The sequence below is a fragment of the Accipiter gentilis genome, chromosome 35 (assembly GCF_929443795.1).
Source record: "Accipiter gentilis chromosome 35, bAccGen1.1, whole genome shotgun sequence".
In the NCBI taxonomy this organism is placed as follows: domain Eukaryota; kingdom Metazoa; phylum Chordata; class Aves; order Accipitriformes; family Accipitridae; genus Astur; species Astur gentilis.
In genome coordinates this window covers 8,416,296-8,440,808 of record NC_064914.1, presented here as the reverse complement: position 1 = coordinate 8,440,808, position 24,513 = coordinate 8,416,296, and positions in this window count along the sequence as shown.

Here is a 24,513-nt window from a genome sequence, read left to right as displayed (position 1 = left end):
AAAGAATCCGGACCCCTCAGTCCTAGTTGGTTGGCGCAGGCATGTGAGTTATACGCAGTACTTAGGGCATTGGAACTTTTAAAGGACAAAGAAGGGACTGTGTACACGGATTCAAAATACGCGTATGGAGTGGTACACACTTTCGGAAAAATTTGGGAAGAACGGGGACTTATTAATTCTCAAGGAAAGGGTTTGGTTCATGGGGAACTGATTGTCAAAATTCTACAAGCAATAAGAGGGCCCAAGCGAATAGCTGTGGTACATGTTAAGGGACCCCAAAGAGGACCGACCCCTGAAATTCGAGGGAATAATCTTGCTGACCAGGAAGCCAAGGCGGCAGCACTACTTGCTGTGACCATCACCCCGCCAGCGGGTGAAACGCCAGCAAAAACCCTAAGCCCACAGTTTAGTAAACCAGAAGTGGATAAATTGAAGGGAATGGGAGTAGTGGAAAAAGAGGGTAAGTGGGAACTACCCGATGGGAGACAGGTGTTACCAAAAGCACTAACATGGAAAATAATGAGAGGTATGCACTTAAAGACTCATTGGGGTGTCCAAGCGCTGGGTGATCAGTTCGCAATAAAGTACATGTGTATTGGGGTTTATAATGTAGCCAAGGGAATCGTACAAGGGTGCCTAATGTGTCAGAGGATCAATAAACAGCATCTTAGAGAAAAAGTACAAGGGGGACGGGAATTAGCACACCGACCATTCGCCAAAATACAGATTGATTTTACTGATCTCCCTGAAGTAGGGCGATATAAACATTTACTTGTATTGGTAGACCACCTCACTCATTATGTCGAGGCGTTCCCTACTGCTAGGGCAACTGCCAATACAGTGGTAAAAGTACTTTTAGAGCATATCATACTGCGATATGGAAATACTGAAACTCTTGATTCAGATAGAGGCCCACATTTCATTTCCAAAGTAGTAAAAGAAGCTCTAGCCCCCTTTGGAACTAAATGGGAGTTCCATACCCCTTGGCACCCCCAAAGCTCCGGGAAAGTAGAATGAATGAATGGAGAAATAAAGAAACAATTAACTAAGTTAATGATAGAAACCAAAATGTCGTGGGTAAAATGTTTGCCAATTGCTTTATTAAATATTCGGACTCAGCCCCGAGCGGATACTGGAATTTCCCCATTTGAAATGTTATATGGCATGCCCTATGATATGGAATGCCCAGCCAATTACCCTACTTTAGATGAAGATAGTATTAACCCTTATATTGTTCAGCTGATGAAAAGGAGAGAGCGATTGCGAAGGAAGGGAATGGTGGTACAGAGGCCACCCCTAGATATATCTATGCATTCAGTGAAGCCAGGTGATATGGTATTAATCAGAGTCTGGAAAGAATCCTCTCTCACTCCTAGGTGGGAGGGGCCCTTTCTTGTTTTACTTATCACAGAAACTGCTGTCCGGACTGCAGAACGAGGATGGACTCATGCAAGCAGAATCAAAGGACCAATTCAGAGTTCTCACTGGGAGGCGACCAGAGACCCTGATGGCTTGAAAATTAAGTTCTGAAGAAAAGTGGATGAGTGAGACTATCTTTTGTAAAAATCCTCACTGTATATGTCATCCCTTTGTATGCTACAGGTGTAAACTCTGTAAAGAAAAGTGGTGGACACATTGCTCCTATGGGTATTCCCCTAGTGGTATTGGCCACAAAAATTATACTTACAAACAGGCAAGCATTACGTGTGGGTGTATCAACCGGGAAAATTATAAAGGACTCCAAAGAGTGGTGAGGATATTTTTGCTAAAGGCATAAACCCTGAGAGGTGTTGTCTTTATGTAAATGGGCCATGTACAACGAAGGCTGAAATAGTGCAGATGAACAGTGGTCAGAGTGGGGTGGGGAGCTCGGAAAGTGAAGGATAAAAAACTGGGACGCATATAAGTCAAAGCAAACCAAATATAAAGGAGGTTCCCCTGAAGAATACGACTGCTGCCGAGAAGATGGTACACCTTGCTGCTCTAAGCAACAAAGTAGGCAGAGAAGAAGGCAGAGACGTACTGTTGTGGGGATTAAGGTTGATGAACCACCTCCAGAGAAGGCTCACGGAGCCTCTTGACTTATTACTCCCAAACAAAACTTCCTCAGAGCTTCCCCAAAATCTCCCATCTCTCACCAGGGATAAAGACAAAAATCAAAATGATTATCAACACCCTCGGAATACCTGTCACAAGGGTAAGGGTACACCACTTTTCTCGAACTTAAGATTAAGCACTTGGATGATAAGACTGTCACTAATGCTAATAGGGATAACCCAAGGGAACGGGAACCCCCACCAACCTTATAAATGCACGCTCTATGGGAGGATCAAATGATGCTACAACAAGTAATTGCTACCGGGGCCCCAAGTTTTAATCAATCGTTGTGTCGACTCGTACCCAGAGACCCATGTCTACATAACTTAGGCTTTTATTTTTGCCCCAGTTCTAACTCTGGAAAGGGGTATTGCAACCATCCCAACTCTTACTATTGTTCTTATTGGGGTTACGAGACTATAGCTTCTGATTGGACTCCTGGGGGAGGTCCAGATAAATTCCTATCCATAGGATGGGGACCTCATGGATGTACACCTGCTTCACATGGCTGGGATGGAAGCCAAACAGGACCATGGAGTGGAAATTGCCCATATATTTATATTAATGTAACCACTGCTTGGCTAACAGGGAGAACATGGGGAATCAGACTTTGGGAACCAGGCGCAGACTCAGGGGGAATAATTACAATAAGGAAAGAGCTGGTGCCAAATGAACCCTCTGGTGTGGGACCAAATCTGGTCATAGCAGAGGAAGATGATAGCAACAGTATTGTACATACTGTTACAATCCTTCCTAGCATAGACATCGCTGAAAATAATATCCCGGGGATATCAACAAGAATCAACCCATTATGGGATATGCTCCAAGCCAGCTAACAGGTACTGAATGCCACCTACCCTAATATAACCGAGCATTGTTGGTTATGTTACGACATTCGACCGCCCTTTTATGAAGCTATTGGGGTGGACAGTAGATTTAAAAAGGCCAACGGAACAAATCCAGTTCAGTGCATGTGGAATAAAGAATCTGGACGTAAGCAAGGGATAACAATGTCCCAGGTATCGGGAAAGGAAAGTGTATAGGAAATGTCCCAAAAGACAAACGACACCTGTGTAACACAACTCGCAAATCAAGAGGAATAACAGCTGAGCGGTTAATTCCTGCAAATAATACTAAGTGGATTTGTTCCCAAACTGGGGTTACACCTTGTATATCCCTAAAGGTCTTTGATTGGACAACTGAATATTGTATACAAGTAGCTGTGATACCTAGGCTTATTTACCATCCCGAAGATTTTGTGTATGACTATCAAACTACTCAGGCCCATCACATACAAAAACGTGAGCCCTTTACAGCCCTCACAGTGGCAACCCTCACGGCAATCGGAGCTGCTGGAGCTGGTACAGGAATAACTTCCCTCGTACAACAAAATCAAAAATTTCAATCCTTAAGGGTAGCGGTCGACGAGGATTTGACTAGGATAGAAGAGGCCATGACAGCCCTAGAACAGTCTGTTAGGTCTTTATCAGAAGTAGTATTACAAAACAGACGGGGCTTAGACTTAATGTTCATGCAGCAGGGGGGGTTATGTACAGCCCTACGGGAGGAGTGTTGTGTATATGTTGACCATACTGGAGTAGTTAAGAGATACAATGGCCAAGCTACGGGAGGGGTTAGAAAAACGGAAAAAAGACTGGGAAGTACAACAGAGCTGGTATGAGTCCATGGTTAATTATTCACCCTGGTTAACCACCCTATTGTCAACTATTGCAGGACCTCTTATTTTGTTGACCTTATTCTTGAATTTTGGGCCATGCATTTTTAATAAGTTGATCGCTATTGTTAAAGGGCACTTGGAAACTGCACATTTAATGCTGCTACGAAAGCAATATGAACAAATCGGGAATGGAAGAATTACTCCTATCCTCGGGTGGGCAAAAGAAGCATTGGATCGATTTAATAAACAAAATCAGGATCAAATAGAAAAGGGGGGATTGTAATGAACAGGTTAACTTTGTTCATGAAATCGGGAAGGGAGAAGAGACATATTGAGAGTTAGCAGATGCCTTGTGTAAATAACAAAGCTTGCTTAATTGATGCGTAAAGCTCACGGGAAGAGGGCAACGGCTATAACTTACTAGCTAAGGAGAGAAATGTACAACAGCTATAATCTACCAGATAAGGGCATGGACTCTGCCAAGACTGTACTTTTCTACATCAAAGGACATTCTACATCAAAAGACACTCCTCCTTGAGAAGATGGACCGAATCCGCTTAGTGACAGACCTGCACGAATGAAGAAAGAAGAAGCAGGACAAGGCGGAGACTTGCAAGAAAGAGATACATGGAATGTATATAAGGAATGTAACTATAACCTAAAGTTGCGAGCTTGTGGCGGAGCACTGCCTCCCCGGCTGCCCAGCGCTGTTTTGCTCTTTTATCGCTTGCTAATAAATTCGACCTTTTTTATTCACTACAAATTCGCTCCTCCAAATTGTCACAAGTGTCTATAACACACTTAGGAAGATTTGAGGCTGTTATGCAGAGGTTTAACTAGAGTCTTGGGAACTCAATTTGGGACATGAAAGGTATTTGCACTACAGTACCAGGTGCAGTAAAGGAAACTGGTCTTGCAGTTTGATTTCAACACCACATCTGCAAACAAAACGAGGCTGCTACGTTTGAGGAAAATGGATGGAAATCTCACCTGCCACCCCGAAGTTACGCCGTGGCATTTCGTCACTTCTTGTCACTTTCCTCGGGCTTGGTAAAGCCTTTGCAGGGTCCGAAGCAAAGGCCCATAGCTTCTTCCTGTTTGTAACAGTGGATGCCTGGGTTTTCGCAGGTTGGTTTGCTGGGGCACCAACTGTACCCTCGATTTGCCTTCATACATGCATCCTTGCACTAAAAACGGAAAATTGCCAGTCATGACGTTATACTATCCACAGGGCAATAGAGTGCACTGCTTGTAAGAGCATTGAATACAGCAAATAATCCTTAAATATCTTGATTTTTTTAACAGTTTAGTCACGTGCTTAGAGTCTGACCGCCAACACAATCTAACAAGAAGAACTATTAAGGTACGTAGAGCTGCATTTCAAAAAGTGGGGATTCTCTTTCCTCTCCTGAGGGTTTATCACCCAGAGCAGGCTGAAGTTCTGATCCTGCAAACTGCTGCCCAGTGCTTGAATGCTCACTCTGGGAAACAAATTCTTTTGCAGGTCCAATCTTTGCTTACTTTCTAGTTTGAATGAAATGAAAGCAGACGCTTAGCAATAAATGCAGCATGATGCTCCTTACCTTGCACTCCTTTTCCTCTAACAGATCTGTACCTTAGACTATTTGAGGACATTCTTTCCCAAACCAGGCACTGGAAACAAACCACTACCAGTATCACCTCATTTTCAGCAACTTCTGATACATCATCCCAGTGTGCCTTCCAAAATGTACCATGCTGCACAGCTGCATGAAAGAAACTGGGGACATTTAAAATGCTCTTTGGCCTGCAGCACACGGCACACATCTCAGTTGTTTGCTATATTCTTGGTATGTGGCAGCAAAATGAACAAAGCCAGGCTACACATAGGGGGGTAGGGGGAGAAGGTCTGGATCCCACACGGTTTCTGGGGCAGGGCTGTGGTTAGACAGGTAACCCGATCGGAAGATTTCGCGGTGTACGGAAAGGTAGGGCCCCACCCCCTCCAGTTACGTTAACCAATAGCAGTTCAGTGGTGACGCAAGCGCACCGTGGCTATATAAGGAAGCAACACGGGGAATAAACGCTTTTCGCCATCCACCACATTGGTGTCCGTGTGTGACTAGCCCGAACGGCCTGTACGTTTTGCCGTCGTGTCTTCTCTGAACCAGGTCGCCTTGCCTCACAAGAGGCAACATAGTGGTGCCGAAACCCGGGACGAAAAATAACCGCGCCCCCAGTACACGGGAAGGCGCGGCCGGGACATCGGGAATCTCAACGATCGCTAGAAGACGGCCGGAGCGGCGGGACCGACTTCGGTGGAGAGGACGCTCCCGTACCGCCGGGATAGAAGCTCTCGGCAAGGTAGTTTCGCAACTGCATAAGCAGTGGGGGATTGACTGTAAGGCTAAAGACTTCGAATGCGCGGTTACAAGATTGCTTAAATTAAGCACCATTCAGCGTCCCGTAGACATTCTTCACCCGGAGTGTTGGGACAAATGTACGAAAACGCTTGCAGAGGACGTAATGTGTTCAGGGTCCAGCAAGTGTCTTAAGAGTTGGGGGAGGGTTACGCAAGCATTGCGAAAAGCATTGCAAGAGCAAGAGACCTGGAAAGCGGCCCAAAGTTGTTTGAAAGTTACTCCTAAAGTGGGGGTTGGAGCAACTACTCAAACGATGTTTAGTGATTGTCCTGCCGATCCTGACCCACCATCCGAAGACAAAGATTGCCCGCAATCGTTGTCTCGGTCCCCCAGTCCTACCCCCAATTTGGCCGTAAAACAGGTTCAGCGGCAAAAATGTGATAATGTCGATGTGCGCGAGAACGCGTTTAACAACGAGGGTCCCGAGGAGGTTTGCGAAAGACCGCCACCGTATGCGCCACAAAATGGCGCCGGCGAAGAGGGAGAGGGGCGGGGCGGCGAGCCGTCTCCCGCCACAAACATGCGCAGTCGGGAATCCAGGGAAAAGTGGGAGGAGATCGCGGACGGAAAAAGGGAGGGGAGCCCGGGGCCCAGTCGGGGGGCGCGTCCCAAGGCATTTCCTTATAAGGAAAGAAACTCCCCGGAAGGGAGGCGGAGAGGGGGTGGGAAGAAGCCTACCCGCGGAAAGGGGAGAGGGCGGAGCCCAAACAAAAGATACTGTAGCCCGCAAGTCTCGGACCACTCGACTTCCGCCTCTGACTCGGAGGACGACGGGGGTGGCCGGCGGCGCGTGCGGGATGCAAAGCTTTATACATCCAGCCCAAGTTCGGACTCGGATAATGAGGAAATGCAAGCAAGCTCTAACAAACTTAAAGGCTTGGCCTTGTCATATATGGTCAAGAAAAGCTTGCAAAAATCTACGCCGCTCACAGATTGGGAAAAAATTCAAAGGGCGTGTGCCGAGTGGGCCCCACCCACAGCGCTAGCTTTCCCGGTCAGGGAAATAAACGGCCAAAAGACTTACTCTCCGGTTAACCCTAAAGACATACAAGCAATCGTTAAAGCAATTGCGGAAAAAGGAATAAACTCCGCGATGGTTTCCACCCTAATTGACAATGTTTTTGGCAACGATGATATGCTCCCTTTTGACATTAAACAAACGTGCAGAATGATTTTCGATGGCGCAGGGATGATAGTATTTAAGCAAGAATGGGAGGACAATTGCTCAAATATGCTGGCCAAGGTTGCCGGGGACGACCACCCATTGCGAAACTCTAGCCTACAGCGGTTAATGGGCAGAGACCCAACAATGGTCACTCCTCAGGCACAAGCCCAAAACATGAGAGCCCCAGAAATCGCGGCTACAACTCGCGCAGCTAGGGAAGCCATCCATACCACTTGCGGGATAGTCGCTAAGCCAGCCCCGTGGTCTACCATAAAACAAAGTGAAAGCGAAAGCTTCACCCAATTTGTAGACCGTCTCCAAGCTGCCGTAGACTCTTCCAACTTGCCAGCAGAAGCCAAAGGCCCAGTCGTCGCTGACTGCCTGCGACAACAATGCAACCAAACTACCAAAGAAATTTTGCGATCGGTGCCACCAGGCTCTAGTGTTGCGGCAATGATCAAGCATGTGGCAAGGGAAGAGCATCTGACCCCAATTCACGCTGCAGTGAGCGCTGCCGTAGCCGGAGTAATGGCCGTCCAAAGTCGCCATGGCCACAGCCAACCAGTACCGCCTGATCCCCCACCCCAAGGCAAGCCGAGAGGACCATGCTGGGCTTGTGGCAAAAAAGGTCATATCGCCAGAGAATGCAGGCTAAAAAAGCAGGGAAACGGGCAGGGGAGGGGACCTGCGGGCCGCACGAGGCCCCCTCCCAGCTGGGATATTCGGCGGCCCAGTTATGCGAACCCCGCATGGGGCGAGCAGCTTCCGAATCCACTACCTCCTCGAGAAGCCACCAACTTTATGGCCCAGCCAATGCCTCCACAGCAGTCGTTCCACCAGCCGATGACCCAGCCAGACCTAACTACCTTCGCAACTTCGAAGGACAAATTGGAGACCAAGACCTTCGAGTGGCCCTGGCAGTACAATGCAATACCCCGCCAATGATATGGGGAATTTGCCGGCAGTACTTTTACAACTCCGACATAATCCCCGGTAACAGCCCTCCAAGCCACTTTCGGCTCAGTGATACCGCAATCAGTGTTCCCTTCCTGATCGACACCGGCGCGGATGTAACAGTCATTCCGCAGACGCTTTGGCCCCCAGGCTGGAAGTTAGAAGATGCCCCCACCGCAGGCGGAGTAGGAGGAGTTTCCATCGCAAAGAAAAGCGTTGAATTAATATCAATAACCCTCCACGATAAAAGAAGGCCCGAAACAGAAGTCCAAATACATGTTTACGTTCTTTTGAACGTCCCACCTTTGCTCGGACGAGACGCTCTATCCCGGCTGAACGTCAGAGTGACAAATTTACCTTAAGGGCCACTGCAGCATACCCTCCACCTCCAATCAAGCTAACCTGGAAATCGTCAGACCCGGTGTGGGTCGAGCAGTGGCCCATCCCCGAGCCTCGATTGACAATCCTCCTTCAATTGCTCCAGCGAGAATTAGAAAAAGGGCATATCGAGCCATCTACTTCCCCGTGGAACACACCGGTGTTTGTTATACCGAAACGCAGCGGTGAAGGCTTTCGTCTGCTCCACGATCTGCGTGCTGTCAACAAAAAAATCCAGGCCATGGGCCCAGTACAAACACGACTACCCGTTAACTCCTTCGTTCCAACGAACCAACCTTGTGCGGTACTCGATATCAAGGACTGCTTCTTCTCCATACCCCTACACGAACAAGACAGAGAACGATTTGCCTTTTCTGTTGTGTTCCCTAATGGTCAGCAACCCAGTTTGCGATTCCACTGGAAGGTTCTTCCCCAAGGAATGGTTAACTCTGCTACCATATGCCAAATTATTGTAGGCCGAGCCCTAGTGCCCGTTCGATCAGCGAACCCAGAAGCTACCATTATCCAATATATGGATGATATTCTCATTGCAGCTCCAACGTCAGACCTCGTAGACAGCCTCGTGTCAGCAATCTCCAAGGTTCTAAAGGCCAACGGCTTTGAAATAGCTGAAGCAAAAATAAAAAGAGGTCCTTCAGTTACGTTTTTAGGTGTAAAAATCGCTAGCTCTCATGTAACACCCCCGGCAATTAAAATTCGCCGTAGTATCAAAACGCTTCACGACGCACAGCAGCTAGTAGGATCTTTGCAGTGGCTGCGCAACGTCATCCTCATCCCACCAGAAGTTATGTCCCCACTGTACGAGCTTCTTAGCGGCAAGCATCCATGGGAACAAAAGACCCTCTCAGACAAGGTCACGCGCTCACTCGATTTCATCGAACGACAGTTGTCTACAGCGGTCCTCTCCAGATGGAATCCAAGCCTACCATTGGACCTTTACGTCCATTTCACCAGAGGGAGGAGTGGGAGCACTAGCACAAGGACCCCCTGATACAGCTAAACCAGTCCAATGGATAGCCCTCGGAAAAGCCTCACGCGCATTTACCCCGGGAGTGGAGTGTCTCGGAAACCTCATTATGAAGGGCAGAAAACTTGCCCTAAGTCACTCGGGCTTCGAACCTGCAAAAATATACTTACCTTTCCGGAAACAAATCCCAACATCATCAGTGGCAGTCTCAGAGCATCTTGCCTTGGCCCTTTTTGGATTCGTAGGAGAGCTTTGTTATTCCACAAAACCCCCATGGACTCAGCTGTTAGCGATAGTAGATATCGACCTTCCACAAAAGGTCAGAGACCGACCACTACCAGGACAGACCGTCTTCACCGACGCTTCCTCAACCACCTCTACCGCAGCCGTGGTGTGGCGAGCACAAGAACGGTGGCAATGTATCAAAATGACAGATATGTCGCTGTCAGTCCAACTATTAGAAGCCTCTGCTGTAGTTTTGGCGTGTGGGCTGTTCAATCTGAGCACCTTAACATCGTAACAGATTCCATGTTCGTTGCCAGACTTTGCCAAGCAATGTCCGGACCAGGCATCTCAGCATCCCCTGCCGCAGCCATGATCGAAGAAGCACTTTCCTCGCGTCAAGGTACTGTGTCAGTTACACATGTCAACAGCCACGACCCTGTCAAAGGACTTTATCAGATTGGCAATGACAAAGCCGATGCCGCAGCAAAGGGACTCTGGACTCTGCGAGACGCGCAACAACTGCATGAATCACTGCACGTCGGAGCCAAAGCACTCGTCAAAAGGTGCGACATCTCAATGGCAGACGCCAGGCACATAGTGGCCACCTGCCCCCATTGCCAAAAAGCACCCCTGTGGTCTAGCGGAGTTAACCCCAGAGGTCTTAGGGCCTCGGAGATTTGGCAAACAGACTTTACCCTCTGCCAATTGTTAAAACCCAGAGTCTGGCTCGCCGTAACAGTCGACACATATAGCGGCATGATTGTTGCGACCCAGCATAAGAAAACGAACTCTAAAGCGACAATCCAACATTGGCTAACCGCTATGGCATGGCTTGGTATTCCAAAACAAATTAAAACAGATAATGGCACAAACTTCATTTCCAAATCGACTCAAGAGTTCGCCACAAAATGGAACATCACCTTAAAACAAGGCATCCCCTACAATAGCACAGGACAAGCCATCGTAGAAAGGGCGAATCAAACTCTAAAATCTAAGCTAGAGACCCTAGCCAGAGCAGAAGGGTTCACCAACAATATCCCTTCACTGGAACAACCACGCTTGTTAGCCACCGCCATGCTAGCGTTAAACCAATTTCCAAGGGGAGATCAAACACAGACCCCTTCCCAAAAGCACTGGGCCACCGAAGCCTTAAAAGAAGGTCCACCAGTTAGTATCAAAAATGAGCTAGGAAATTGGGAGTCAGGATGGAAGTTAGTCCTGACAGGTCGGGGGTATGCAGCAGTAGAAAAAGACAACATTATTAAGTGGTGTCCTTTAAAGTCGATAAAACCTGCGTTGCGTAACGAAACTAACGAAACTTCTGAGTTTCCTTTAACAGGTCTGCAGCTGTGATTCCTCTTGTCAATTTCACATTTCACCACCAGAGCGAACACCGTCGATCCCGCGACAGCATCTATGCCTCTGTGTCTCCCTGTTCCTGAGCTTAACTTATACGGTACAGGCAAGATCGGACATTCACCCCTATCAGCCATGCACCTGGACACTCCGCAACCCTACAGACGGTAGAGTAATAGCACAAGTCGTGTCTAACACCCCTAGTTTTATTGTTAGTCTCAAAGACTTATTTAACTTTCGAGGAGAGAATTGCGTTAACTGGCAAACATATTGATGTCCCGGTTCCAACCCCGGGAAAAGCTACTGTACCTATCCCGGTTATTGGTTCTGCGGATATTGGGGCTGTGAAACTATCGTAACCAGTAATTGGTGGAAACCGCCCAAGAGAGATAACTTCCTGTACGTAAGCTACTGGCCGCAAGAATGCAAACAACCCACCTTTGCTGCAGACGGGATGGTTAGTGAAAGGGGAAGTTGTTCCCACTTAAATGTAACAGTTTTGCGACCCCAAGATGTAGGCTGGACATTGGGCAAAATGTGGTCAGTATTCATTCATAAATGGGGTCAAGACCCAAGTGCGGTCGTAGAAGTTATTAGACTTCCACCGCAGCATCATACTGCCATTGGACCTAACCAAATTATGGCTCAAGAACGTAAAAGCTTAAGTAACACCCCAGCACCTGACCCTATGGGCGCTACGCCAGAACCTAATACGGTTTTAGCACCCCCTTATAGAGTGCCTCAAACGACCCCTTTTACCTTATTTTACCGCATGCTAGATGCAGCATTTTTATCACTAAACGCAACAAAGCCAGACCTTACTGATTCTTGTTGGCTTTGCTATGACGCCATTCCGCCCTTTTACGAAGGTGTAGCCCTTAGCGCCCAGTTCAGTTACTCCAAAGAAAGTAGCCCCAGTCAATGCTTGTGGAATACTCCTCGAAAAGGGATCACGCTAGAACGAGTTTCGGGTGAGGGAGTTTGCGTAGGCAATCAACAGATAGTGCAGCGTAACAGACATATCTGCAATACCTCTGTTGTCCTGGATGGGACCGACTCCTGGGCTGTCCCCTCAGCTTCAGGAGTATGGGCTTGCAACTCCACAGGTGTCACCCCATGCATTTCCATCAAAGACTTTAATGAAGCTAACAACTTTTGTGTTCAGGTTGTTATTATTCCTAGAATCCTGTACCATTCTGATGATGAAGTACTTCGCAGCTTTGAGGAAAATCTCCCACGACAGAAACGGGAGGTAGTAACCGCTATTAGTCTCGCGGTGCTTTTAAGTTTGGGTGCGACAGGTACAGCGACAGGCATCGCAGCGTTAGTATCCCAGGAACAAAGCCTGACGCAACTGCAGATGACTATTGATGAAGACTTACGCGAAATTCAGCAATCCATTTCCTTCCTAGAGTCGTCCCTTAACTCCCTATCTGAAGTGGCGTTACAGAATAGGTGTGGACTGGATCTCCTACTTATGCATCAAGGAGCTCTATGCGCTGCCCTTAATGAAGAGTGCTGTTTTTATACCAACCATTCAGGAACAATTAAAAAATCTATGGCAGAGCTCCAAGAAAGGCTGGAGCGACGCCGCAAAGAATATTCTCAGCAAAATTGGTTTAATTCGCTCTTTACCCAGTCCCCCTGGATCGTCACCCTTGTATCTACTTGGATGGGACCAGTTATCGTTATTGTTCTCACGCTTATAATCGGTCCTTGCCTTTTAAACAAGCTAGCTCAATTTGTTAAAGCCCGCCTAAATCAAATTGATGTTATGTACTTAGAACAAAGACAGCTTGCTTAGTTATAACATTTCGCTTGAAACGCATTATAAGTAACTAACGTATTATAGTTGCAGTTTTGTGTATCTGTCGGTGATCTGTCTTTGCTTGTTGTTACTAACACAGTTATATAAGTTTATTTGTTCATGGAGGGGGGGGAAATGTGGTTAGACAGGTAACCCGATCGGAAGATTTCGCGGTGTACGGAAAGGTAGGGCGCCACCCCCTCCAGTTACGTTAACCAATAGCAGTTCAGTGGTGACGCAAGCGCACCGTGGCTATATAAGGAAGCAACACGGGGAATAAACGCTTTTCGCCATCCACCACATTGGTGTCCGTGTGTGACTAGCCTGAACGGCCTGTACGTTTTGCCGTCGTGTCTTCTCCGAACCGGGTCGCCTTGCCTCACAAGAGGCAACACAGGGCGAAGGACAGGAACCTATTTTATTCTCAAAATGCAACCGTGATGTTTTCCAAATACCTTGCTGACCAGAACAAGACAAGATTTTTGAATGTTAGCAGCAATTAAAAGAGCACATTTCAAGCGTGTTGCTGTGCAAGGTGGAGAATGCATGAATCAGAGGAACATGCCACGCTTTCCTGCTGCGGGTGTTTGCCTAACAACTGAGAGGGGAGCACAGCACTGGCTGCTGTGGGAGGCTACCCAGCAAGGACCAGCGCTGACTGCAGGGAGGAAGAACCCAACACCTTCCCATGCCCTCAGTAGCTCTCAACGACAGCAAACAACCAGAAGAGCTGTTTTATCCTGAAGCACATGGCAGGGCAGCTGCAGGAAGTTTCTGCTGCGGTTGCACACCCTGCCACCCACCCAGCTGTCGTCAGTCCCCGTTACAGCACAGAGAAACACCTATGTTTCATGCACATGCCTGCACAGAAACACACGCAGAGGGAAAAAATCCCTTGGGTGTCACATAGAGAAATAGCACTGACAACCTTGTCCTCTTACAGAGTCACTGCAGTGTCTTCCCTGATCGAGAAGCAGCACGCCTTGTGGCAGGATCACCACCGCAAGCGTATCGCTTGCTTTCATCTCCATCTTAATCTACCAGCTGGCACTTGCTCCCTCCAGACTGTAGCCGGGATAAAAGCGATTCAGTTTACAAGAAGCACAGCACCATGTGAGCCCGCTGTGTATTTATAAAAACAGCTACACATAATAAAGCTCTGCAGGGACCGCTGACCCACACAGAAGCTGTGTTTTCTGAACAGGCCGTCTGTGTGAAATCCGCAAACCCAGGACTGCGACCCCCCCTCACCCTGTCCCTTCTCTCCTTCCCTCAGCCGGGCCCGGCTCCACCTTGGAGCCCCCTCCGGGCAGCCAGCAGGCAGGAGACACCCCCACGCCCGCCCAAGGGCCTCGCTCGCCTCACGGGCAGCCCCAGCCCTCACCTCAGCCAGGCCGCAGCTGGAGCAGAGACTGCGGAGACCAACATGGCCGCCCGGCAGCCCCGTGCCCCAGGCCTACGTCTCCCAGCATGCCCCGGGAACCAGCAGGGTCCCCCGGCAGCCCCGTGCCCCCGGCCTACAGCTCCCAGCATGCCCCGGGGCGTTTTTTCCTGCTGCTCGACCCTGCAGGGACCCCATCCCCGGCCCGGCCCCGCCCCCCGCAGGCCCCATGGCCGCCTGCCCGGGCGAGGACGAGGAGGAGAACGAGGAGGAGAGGAAAGAGAAGGAGGAGGAGAAGGAGAAGAAAGAGAGAAAGAGAAGGAGAAGGCGGGACAGAGCGGCGGACAGAGGTGGGACAGGGAGCAGGAGAGAGGGGCGGAGGGGAAGGGTGAGAGGAGAAAGGCAGGAAGAGTTTGTGTTCCATTTTTTGATATCTTAGGGCTACGACGTGTTCGGGCTCTGGTCTGCTAGTGTTACAGTGTGCTAGGGCAGTGGGATGGCCAGATTATAGGATTCCAGAGTTTAGGCGAGTTAGGATTAAAGCATGTTACTGTTACAGACTGGCTGTGGGTTTGTTGGCCCTGGGTTCTTGGACTTATGTTATTTTTGCCTTGCCTTGTCTTGTCTTCTGGCTGGTCTTTTGTTTGTTTCTTTCTTTGTTTTTCCCAATTCTTTCTTTTATGTTGCTGGTCTTTTCTGGGTTTGGAGAGGCACCTTTTGTTTATGTACATTTCTTCTAGGGTTTTTTTTTTCTCGTTCTGGTGGTTTGTGTTGCATTTTATGTCTCAGAACCACCATTGTGGTCTAATATGTCTGACCAGGTGTAAGAAGCTGCATTGGATGGTCCGGACTGGAGGCGTGGAAATCCATTTTCTTGCTGCATATCCAGACCCCGATCCCAGCAGACCAGGCGCAGCCACCAGCTCCATGAGGGCCTAGCCACCGGCTTTGCAAAAAAAAAAATCTGTGCACTGTGTCGTTGAAGGGAAAAATTGCAAAAGAAAAGGCAAAATGCTTATGACTTTGTTAACGCTTTATTTTGGGGCACTTGTTTTGTTAACTGTCATTGTAATAATTTTGATGATTTATGTTTGTTTACCCTGTGATTGCCATTGTGGGCAATCACCTTCTTTACCTAATTCCCCAGAGCCGTGAACAAGTAATGCGACCTGGGACACGTTTTTGGTTTTATAAGATAAGATGTTGTTAATTAGATTTAGATCTGTTATTTAGATATGTAATTTAGATAACTAAGATGTTGTTGTTTAACTTAGAAATGTTGTACTTAGAAAAAATGTTTTTAATTAGTATAACCATCGTGTAATATTTTTGTTTGGTTGTTAATGAGTATTTACATATTGTTTTATACCAATATAGAATGGGCCTTAGGAAACCAAGTCGCTTAAGCTGTACGCATCTACCTCACGCGCCTTCTACCTCTATCCTTTTTTTTCCTCTCTGTTTCTTCTCTGCGGCCAGCACCTTATCTTGCTCTTTCTCTTTGTCTCTCCTGCCGCACCTTATCTCACCCTTTCTCTTTCTCACCGAGTTAACCTTGTTTGATGTATATAGTTTGACGTTACGATATATATTTTGTTAAAGTTTGGAAAAAAAAAAAAAAGCTATTAACCTGCAAAGGTTTGGTGTATTGTAGCAGTTGGGGCGGTGGGGTCTGGAAGGCGACCAGCGCTGTGAGGTCTGGTGGATGGCAGTGGGGTGGAAACAGCTGTTGGGGGGTCCGTCATTTGCACAAGCCAGCTCCCCCACCCCCGGCATGCTCTGGAATGTCTGGGTCCCCATGGCTGTATTTTGAATGGTCCCTCCCAGTTGGGTCAACGGGCCCAGCGCAGCCAGTAGATCCCGTTGGAGCTCCTCTGTGTGGCATAAATCCCTCGGCATTTGTGATTCAGGAGAGGTAACATTGGAATCTGCAGATCTCCTTAGATGACCTTCAGGAGCTGTGGGCTGTGGGTGGGGACCGACTCTCTTTCTCTGGTCCAGTGACTGGTGTCATTGCTCATAGGAAGTGGAAGAGCTTTAACAGGCGAATCTGTCATTTCCCTTCTGGGGGTTACGGGAGCTGTTTTGGAGGTGAGGGAGATGTAAATTCACGGTCTTGAGCCAACCTGGATAGAGCAGAGGTGGACTGTGATTTGTCTGACCTCAATTGTCTATCTGTAACGCAGTTGTAATCGTCTCTGCCTGCTACCAAAACCTTGCAACACAAACCCAATACAGAGGTCCTATTTTATTTTAAAGGAGCTGTAGTGAATCAAGTCAGTGAATCTAGTGCAAGCTCTTTCTGACCAAATATATGAGCATTTACTTTAGGATAAGAGAAACAGTACCTTGAACTCACTGGTTATACTGACTTGACACTCTGTTGCCTAAAAATGGGACCAAGGTTGGCTTGGACATGGGCGTCTACATGAGAGACATCCACGTTTAGTCAGATGAATCACACCCCAGTCTCCTGTGTTCCTCATCAGGTCTCTGACCACTCTGCTGTTAGCCCTAACTGAAGCCAAGTACAGTCTCTGTCTCTTTTCTTTCTTTCTTTCAAACAACGGAAATTCAGTCTTAGACATTCAGTTGCAGAAGAAAGTTTGTGTTTGAAGATCACGCTTGGATCTTCAAGTAGGGCTACTTAGATGCCTTTTCCCCTTCGCTTCATCCCACATAAGCTCAGGCACTCTCTGTTTGTCCTGTTTCTGAGGACCACTGGCCAAGGCGCCTAGCATTGCAGAGGGAGATGCTGTATCTCATTTTGCACTGTGAATTTTGTTAGTCAGCAGGAATGAAGTATTTTTGGGACATAAGCTAACTACATTGCACTCAAGTGAAAAAAAGTGCTCTGTAACTTCCGAGAGATAGTATTGGAATATAATCAGAATACAGCTATATGGGGCAAAAGATGCTTAAAAAGTTAGGTAAAAGTTATGAGCATAGTGCTATTTTTGGAGTTTGGATTTGTATATGTTTTAAAGTTTGAATGTAAACAAATCTGGTTGAATTGATGTGGAAAACATGTTCAAATTGCCAAGTACTTCTTTCCAACAAGAATGAGCAAAGTAGCAGCTACAAAGAGTGTTTCAGCTTTAAAGTGGTTTATATTTTTCAACCCACATCTCCAATTTTCTGTTAAAATTAAAGTGGCCTAGAAAAACAATCTTTTAATTCTGTGTCACCAATTTGATGATCCACCCCTTCTAAGAAAATTATTGTTGATATTGCTTAGTAGAGACGTAGGCAATTAGTGGTTGGACTGTGGCCTCTCAAGACATGCGTCTCGTTTTGTCCAGAAGACACTCAGGCTGCAGCAAGCAATCAGAATTCACAGCAAAAATCGAGGATCAAAAAAAAAGAAGCCTTCAAGTTACAAAGGAGGGATGGGCAAGTAAAAGGCAAAAGCCTGAATCCCATCTGTCCTAAATAATCCACTGCTCAGCTCTGGGCTGGCAGCACAGGTCCCCTGCAGTTCGGGGTCTTGGGCACAAATCTTCTGCAGTTAGGTGCTTACCTCCTTCCTCAGGCAGGAAGAAAATAAAAATAAAAGGAGATCCCCGTTACTTAGTTCAGCGAAGGGAAAAGAAAGTTCTGTTTAGATCTGTTTGCCTGTTTTGCAGGATGGACTTTAGCACAAAGGCGAATAGTGCCCCAGTAGCAGGCGGCTGGGCAGGCAAGAGGGGATGCAGGAGTCTGCTCCCAGGGAAGCCGTTCCACTTTGTATAATTTAGGAACTGTTGTATTGGGGGTTTGAAGCCAAGTTCCCAGCAGGCACATCCTAGCTCTTTTCTCTCTCTGGCCCATTAATTGTCCTGAATCCACTCCGGGTTTACAGAAAGTGGGTCAGCTACCGTTAAAGGGGGATTTTGTCCTCAGGATGCCTGCAACCTCGAGCTCGGCCTTGTGCTTGGTTGGTGAGAAAGCCATGGCTCTACCTGCAAATCTGAGTGAGGAGGGGGTGTGGATATAGGAGTTTTGCAGGGAGAGCCTGAGCCACTGGGCTGCTGGACAGGGTGGGACCCGTGTCAGCCAATTAATCTTTTAGCTCCAAATGCCTTTGACAGAGATGCAGGTCTCCTGGGGATTGTGGGGACGTGCTCCTGCGTCTGGAAAAGATGGCTGAGTTCCTGGCATAAGAAGGGCACTGAGGTTTAGAGGTCAGAGTTGAGGCAGGTATGTGATCTTTAGTCAAAAAAATGTATTTCTGTATATTCAAGCAGTTTTTTTACCTCTCCTCTGCTAATCCAGTGTGGAATATGAGCCAACAAAGGGGAAGGGTGAGAGGAGAAAGGCAGGGAAGAGAGAAAAAAAGGGCACTTCCATGCCCCCATCCTTGGAAGTGTTCGAGGTCAGGTTGGATGTGGCTTTGAGCAACCTGACCTAGTGAGAGATGTCCCTGGCCATGGCAGAGAGGTTTTCCAAAAAGCTGGAGCTGGGGCGTATTAGGACTGTAGTCCTATCAACTAGTCTCCCCAGTCAGAACAGCTGTTTACTTACAAGGGTAACTAGGCCTTGACCTCATTTGCCTTGCCTAGTTTATAGGCATTGTCAACTTCCACTTCCTAAGTCAAAATAGTCATAATGAATATTTTCCTTCTTATGATATTATTTCCATAACAAATACAGAAGGAAAGCCTATGTTTAATTGATGTGCACTACATCTAAATTAGAACACCCACAGCAGCAACTTCCTACATGTTGTACGTATTACTTGCAGTGTACAACTTGCACTTCAGAGAGTTTGCACAACACAAGAATGGGTTTTAGACTTTGCTAGCATCCACGATCTTTCCAGCGTACAGAAGGCCACCATCTGCCTTTTGTTGCCCCGTTCTTCCTACAGAGGCTATAATTAGAGATTGACATAAAGGACAATACCAATTAGATATAGTAGATATTATTAAGAGCAAATTCTTCTAGGCAAGAGTCGATATTTTTCAGTTGCCTGCATGTATTACTAAAAATTTGATCTCACAACTTAAAAGGTGAGGAAAATGGCACTTGGAAAGCTTTACTAAGAGTGACTTATGCCCAATAGTATGTGTTCCCCTTTTGGTATTAAAAAAAAATAATAATAAATCTTACTTCTCTCTCTCAACTGTACCAGACTGCCAGGCATATACAAAGAAGAGAACTGAAGAGAGAAAGTAGCACACATGGCATACTACCTATTCATCCATCAGCCTTCTGTTTAAATGAGAAGTCTCTGGCAGTTTAATATTTTGCCAACTCTTGCTATGATTTGTCCACCATAGTGAACAGCTCCAACCTACTCCTGTTCTGAGAGATCCTAATTTTATACAAGAAGTTAAACTCATTTGTTCCAAGTTTTGACACTTGTTTATAGCTTCACAAAGCTGCAAGCCATTTCTCCTGCATACTCTGACAGACAACAGATAAGTTCACACTGTTACAGTTCAGGGAGTTGCCTTCAGCCACCAGGGTGGTGTATTACCCTTCACTGTAAATGTGCCTCTCCGACTCACACGGTCGGCTTGCCTCCAGCTGGGTAGAAATTTATCACTCCAGCCTTTTCTACCCTCACCACTTGGGAGGAGGAATGAATGGAAATCAGCTCCTGAACCCCCAAAATTGATAGCACAAACCAAACCAAACCAACCAACCAATCAAATCCAAGCAACCAAGAAAACCCCCAAACCCTGTGACCTTCACTGAAGTAACACCAGCTACACCCTCCATTCCTACCACACAAACTCCTGCTAATAAAAGCCTGCAGGCACCTGCTGGCAAGTTAAAGCACCTTGTTCCTGACACCAGCATTCAGAGAAAGCCACTTTTTTTCCACCTTGAAGCGTGGCTGGTAGCCTGAGAGTAGTGCCAAGCTGCAGCCGCCAGCAGCCCGTACGGCACAGATATTAACTCATTTTCCCTCAAACTTCTTTTATCTTCTTCCACGCACGCTTCCTATGCTGTTGCCTCACAATGACATATTTGGCCTGCTCTTGTCCCTGAATTGTTGTTTTCTTGCTTCCTGAATTGGAGATTTTAGACAATCTGTGGGATGGATCCAGGGTTTTGTTCTGATTTATCTTGAAGATTTTATAAACACAGTGCACCGTTACAATCTATCTCTAACACATATATACCAAAAGGAAGGACTGACCTGACACTGCAATAACAGATAAAACAGACTCCTCTCTCTCCAACTGAGAGAAAGCACCTTGGGTATTTGGCCTGACTAAACTGAAGAAACTCGAAATTGTCATAAGATAACAGTGTTGACTTTTCCAAGAATTTGCTCAATCGGTGTCAACTAAGTTGTTAGAAAAAGAATGTTGGAGGCTGACTTCTATTTCAGCCAGAAATCAAAAGGGTGGCTTTCCACCTGAGCCTTTAACTGTATTTAATTCTGATATGGAATTATGGTTTCCTGCAAAAAAGTCCTCTTTCAGAGTCCTCTTTTCAATCAGGTACTGGAGTTTTATTGTAAATAATTTTACTGCAAGCACAGATCCCCTTTGTTAGAGTCAATTCAAATTAGGCCATTTAAACATTAACGACTGCTTGTATTCTCCACAACTATCTGTCCATACTTACTTCATTATAAATCGGCTGTTGCAGAAGTGAAGTCCTACGGCCTTGTTTAACAGCTTACAAGTAGTAATACATAGAATTTCTGTAGAACACTTGCGGTTCCCAGCCTGGTCTGCCACCTGCTGAGCAAAGTGTACTGGCTCTCACTGGATGACCTTTTGGAGTGGAGAGAGGAAATAGCAAAAAATCCCATTCAGTTTATCTGAAGAGAAGTTTCTTACCAGTGGTGGGCATTGACTGTCCTTGGGGACCAGACAACTTGCTAATACTGGCTGTCTTTGCACAGGAACCTGATAGCCCTTGTGAATAAATGCAGACAGTTGAAAAATAAGCTGTACTCAAATATAAGAATCGCTGCCTATGTTGAAATAAAGCTTACCTTCTCTTCCAACAAACCGCTGATGGACACAGATGAAGATGTAGAAGGTTCCGCGGCAGTCACCATGGCAGCAGGAGGTGTAACACTCATGAGTGGTGGTGGAGGCGGTGGCAGTAGCGGCTGCTGCTGCTGTTGCTGCCGAATCTGCTGACGCAGCCTTTTTGTGTAGCCAGTTCCATTTCTGAAGTTGTTAACAGCCTAGAGGCAGAAAAACATTAACAAAAAGGGTAAGATGAAACTTCAGCAGATATACGAACAAAAGCCTTCACAGAGGAAAATGTCGCGTCCCAAAGTTGGAGCGACTCAGGTTCGTGGATTTCCTTTGTCAGAATTAAGGTGAAACGACACCAGGGGAGTTCAAACAACAATCAACATTTATTCAACCTAGCTAACCTTGTCCAAGTACACAGGAATTTGTTAATATGAACCTTGCAACATGTCACTAAGCCGCTATTTGAGAAGAGGAGGGAAGTACAGGAAAATGAAATGGAAAAAGGAACATGAAATGTACCCGAAGGAGAGCCCTCCTGTTGAGTCACGAGGTTCAGAGCAGACCCCCTTGCTTTCTGGACTCCTTCTCAAAGAGGAGCTCAGGGGCGGCTAGGTCCACTCTTAGTCTCAGACTTGGTCAACGGTTTATATTTCAAAGGATGAGGTGTAGGGACTGTGGAAAAGAGAGAAGGAAAAGAGGGGGAGAGAGAGTGAGAGAAAGAAAGAAAGAAAGAGAGAAGAGAGGGGTTTCACCAGTCCTGGGTCCAGCGTTGGTCCAGCCAGCGTAGAGATCCAGTTCCAGAGGGCGCGCACTGAGGATTCATTCTCTCCTCTTTTATAGTGTGTTAGTTGATGATCTCAACATGCACAGTTCCCACACCCGGGGTTCACTGGAATCAGTTAGTGAGCTTTGGGGGGGAGGGGGGTGGTGTTCATTGTGGAGTTGCCTCTCTTTTCCTGCTGGCATGACCACTTAGGATAGAAGCACAGTCCCAAATTCCGTGGGGCCTTCTTCCTCCAGGAGGGCATAAATTGTGTTCCTTCTCCTGGTCACTTAAGATAAGGATTTGGGGCTTTGGAGAAGTGCATTCCCACCCTCCGTGGGGCCCTCTCCTCTGTCCACATTGTCCTGTTCACAAAACTCCAGCATTTTTACAGAGGTCGTTTTGTCCACCAAAGCTCTTTTAGCGGATGTTTGAGACATTACATTTGTCAGACCGTCACACCACCCCGTGGCTCAAACAGTCGCTGGACTTTGATTCTCGTTCGTATCATCTTCGTCTGTGGTGATCTTGATATAGCGGACAGTAGGAGAAGAGAGAGAGACAGCTGAGGATAGTAAGCGGCTAATCATACATCTGATTATGGCAAGGCCTGTTATTAAACATATAAATCCAATTAATATCATAAGTCCAATATTTACAAGCCATTTTCCCCATCCCGTCAGTCCCAAGGATCCTAAAATGGAATGTAGCCATGAGTTTGGATTCCAGCCATCAAACCAGTCAGCGGGTTGCATTGCGTGGAAGAGTTCTCTCGTCTGGTCGGCAATCTCCTTCATCTTTGCCCGGGCTTCTTCAATGGAAGTCGTGGCATTATGAATGGTAATACAACATTCAAACTCAGTCAAATTCAACATACCACACACACCTTGTTCTTTTAACAATAACATATCTAAGGCTAAACGATTCTGTAATGTCATTTTTGATACCTGTTGCACTTGGAGATTTAGTTCCCCAAAGGCATATCGAGTCCAATTACTTAACAGATGTACTTGCCAAGTTAGGTTTTCTAGCACCCATTGGTGCCGAACAATATACCCAGATGGTGCAAAGAATGCTTCTAGCTCCAACGATACCTTCAGTCCCCAGGTACAATAATTGGGTTTTAAAATGCTTTGAATCCATTTCTGGGTGCTACTTGGATCATCAAGTTCTCATTTCTTCCTGTGAATAGGTGGTGTGGTATATTCAAAGATTCGCCTGGGACACATAGTAGGAATTCCCAAACCAGACCGCAATCCAGCCTGCTCGATAACATTCAAGTGCGAGTACATTTTCCCATCTGAGCACCCCCAGACAGTTCCCTCAGGGGCAGTATACAAAGCATTTTGACAAGTAGCTGCGTCTCCCCGAGGTATTTGATTATCTTCCCCCACCTTATGTCTTGGGAAGTGGTTAATGGGAATTCCACATTTTAGCCAGGTATTAACATTATTGGTGATCTGATTACATTGGTTATCCCGGTTTCGGTATCCAAATTTAGGATATCCCCAACAGGTGCACATATCTCAAATTAAGGTTCTAATGTGGGTACAGTTTAGCAAATGGGCATCATTGGGGTTGGGTGTGCCTACAAATTCTTTCTTTAATAAGTGAAGAGGTTGGTTTTTTAACATGTGTTTCACTGACCTCCCCAAGCAGTGTGGGCGCTATTCATTGAAGGATAGTGTCCCTTCCTGTCAGGTATGTGAACACACCAAGCTGAATCCCATTTTACATTATATTGTAATTCAAAAGGGGTAATTTCCGGGGAAGCAGGCCAAAAGGGCACTAGATTACAAGATATGTTGTGATAGGAAGGGCAGCCTGTTATTTTCCACCAGGATGGAGAAGGTGGGAATCGTCTGGAATAGGCTTCCTCGCATCCTGGAGGACACGGTGGGCTATGACTAACACCAATTTCGCGACTGACCTCCAATCTCCATCGCTTACAAGTTTTGTTTATTAAGTCAGGCCACCCCGTGTCCCGAGGGATCTCATAGAAGGCTGTTTCATCTCGCCACCATCTACCACAGGAGGTATAATCACTTCGATATTGATACTCAAAAGGAGCATCTACTAACCCTATAATGCCATTGGTCATATTATGTTTTCCAATATTGAGCTTCATGGGTATCAAACCGAATCTAATCCCCTGCTCGGCAGAAGTAGGAATCTGAATACAGATCCCCTGATCCGTTTTATTCCAGACATGTATGAATCCTTGTATCACTTCCCAAGCTAAATTGGAGGTCCTTTCTCCTTGTCCAGATGCACCAAAGCTAAGAAAGGCAAGGAGGAAGGAGTTCCAAACCATCTTTCCCTGTTATACCATAAGAATATCACAACCAAAACCAAACAAACAATACAGATAATGGCCCACTCATCAA